The 2500-nt window shown below is 30.5% G+C and overlaps 1 protein-coding gene across 4 annotated transcripts in view; it reads left to right on the top strand.

Annotated features, from left to right (window-relative positions):
• The window catches only part of LOC125043532, a 28406-nt gene extending 26155 nt beyond the window's left edge, over positions 1-2251 (top strand). For all 4 annotated transcript variants that reach the window (XR_007116424.1, XR_007116423.1, XR_007116422.1 and 1 more), the window contains one exon: positions 1-2251. This exon is cut by the window's left edge. The gene's annotated coding sequence lies outside the window, so the exon portion shown is untranslated.
• Positions 2252-2500: the final 249 nt, after the last annotated feature.

Here is a 2500-nt window from a genome sequence, read left to right as displayed (position 1 = left end):
ATCTGTAATCCATTATTGAGGGTCAGCTTGAAATGTCCCTGAAAAGTAACTAGTAAATCATGTATACCCCCAAGAAAGGGAGGACAAATGAGGATAAGCAGAGGGCTGCAGTAACTCATTCTGTTGTGTCTGCACATGTCTGGGCACCCAGTAAAACCTGAGTTTTTTTTTATTTTTTCATATCTTGTATTATGTTTATACTTGAAATATCTATCAATACTGTGGACAGACAAACTGCAGTCTTTACCACACAAAAACTATTGAAGAAATTTCCATTTAGTTAGAGGAAATGAAATTTAAACTTTAAAAATTTTAAACTTTTCTCTTCAATTTATTACACTTTCCAGATAAGGTTTGAAAACAACAGACAATCTTCATAAGTTTACTTTTCACAGGGATGTTATTTACATCAAAATAAATATTTCTAAATAATGCTACTTTGGGTAGGAAAAGCCAAGATGCACAAACATACACACTACATACATTCACATACATGTACAACACAATTTGTTTACACCGTGGGAACACTTAGTAATGTGTGGTGGATATTGGTTTTCAAATACATGGGCCGTAAAATTAAATAATGAACACATCCTAATATTGACTTTAGGAATGTATCAACCAAACCATTAACAAAACTTCATTCAAGAACCTTCAACAAAGAACTGCACCTGGGATAACCTAATATTCTAGCACTTTCTCTTTTTTGTACCTGATAATTGAGTAATTCTCCTGAAAGTGAGTTTTGGAATGGAGCTTTTTGGATTTTCAGGCATCGCTTCCTGAAATACAGCTTTCATGATTTCACTTCATATCTTGCAGTGATGTGAATAAGAAAGGGGGATTGGTTTTCAGTTTTCACAAAAGAAGAGTATTGGTAATTGCATGTATCCTCAAACACAAGAAAATTATAATCATACTACACATTGGCTTATGTACATGTGCACAATTGTATGTATACAGCTATCCAGCCACACACACACATACATACAAACAAACTTACATAATGTTGGAATTTTATTTGCCAGTTTAAATATATATCTTTTAACAAAGTCTTTCATCTACATAATAAACTTTACTTCTTTTTAATCAACATTTTCTGACAAATATTCTTGTCAATATATGTACTGTTAATATTCTTTATTTGACTCCTCAAATATTCTAACACATAAAAAAAAAACAAAAAAAAAACCTGAGGGTAATTTTTTCTATAAATATACTTACAGCATCTTAGTCCTAACGGATGCTTACAGCTAAAGGATATCTTTCTATTTTGGCAACCATAAATAATATACATTTATCTGCTAACATTGAAAACTCAACAACACTCAACATATAACCTACAAAAACATTCAAAATCCACCAAATGACATTTACTGGCAACAGCCCTATGAAGAGAATCCTAAAGAAAAGAAAAAGAAAAAACTCTATAACACACTATAAATATATTGCATATATATATATACTAATAAAGAACATTGTCCTATGGATTCCCTTTAAATTCAAAAAAGTATATATATACCAAAGTAAATTGCATACCCATAAATACTTAAATAATCATCTAGTAGTCCCCTCAGTAATACCATTTGTGGTGGAAAAGAAAAAGTTTCGATATTTGAAAAAGAAAAACAACAACAACAACATGACAGTTGCTTCACAATCACAAACACAGTGCTAGGTAGGAAAGAAAGGTCATTCTATATATGATACAACAAAGGTTTCACACTAGTAAACTTTATGTCCTTATAATTTCAGTACTTGGAACGATTATTAACCCTCTGTCTTTATGCAATGGTATGCACATTCTAGAGTGTTACACTGTTGATCCACAATTTGCTAAAAATAACAAAAAGCAATATTTCAAAACCAAAAGTAAATAACAGCAGCTTCAGAAAAGTAAGACAGTCCTTCAATAAAAAATTAACAACTCAAATACTATTAAATCAATGATTTTCAAGCTGTACTTAGAACTCACAGATTTCCTTCATGATTTTGAGTTGTAAAGAGTATATTTTTTTTTCTGTTGTGAACAGCCACAAATATTGACACACAAAAGAAAACATAAGGAACTCACTATTGCTACATCTATTCAATAATTCTTTTAACCCAAACTCAAACAGATTTCCTTATAAAATATCAAAAAATTGTTAGCTGAAGATATACATACCTATTTATTTTACAAGCAGTAACAGTATGAAAACAAAAATCAATTCTCAAAGTTGTTTGATTAAATGTAACTTCTTTAGAATGACACATCTATGGGAGAAAAGGCAGGCAGAGGCTAAACAAAACCTTGTATAAGCAAAAACTTGTTTCCATTCTTCAGAGATCTTCAAGTCAAAATAATTAATTCGTTATCAGTAACATGTTTACTTGACATGGTGTTTGATCTAATGGCTAGACAATGTTACCAAAGTGTTGTATATTTTTTCTCTTGCGAGCTAAATATTTCATAACAATGCACCAAATGAGGACAATATATAGTAAAATCTGATAACAT

This window comes from Penaeus chinensis, chromosome 34 (assembly GCF_019202785.1).
Source record: "Penaeus chinensis breed Huanghai No. 1 chromosome 34, ASM1920278v2, whole genome shotgun sequence".
NCBI classification, from domain to species: Eukaryota; Metazoa; Arthropoda; class Malacostraca; order Decapoda; family Penaeidae; genus Penaeus; species Penaeus chinensis.
Note: the sequence above shows the minus strand (reverse complement) of the source record. Positions and strands in the feature narration are given on the sequence as shown.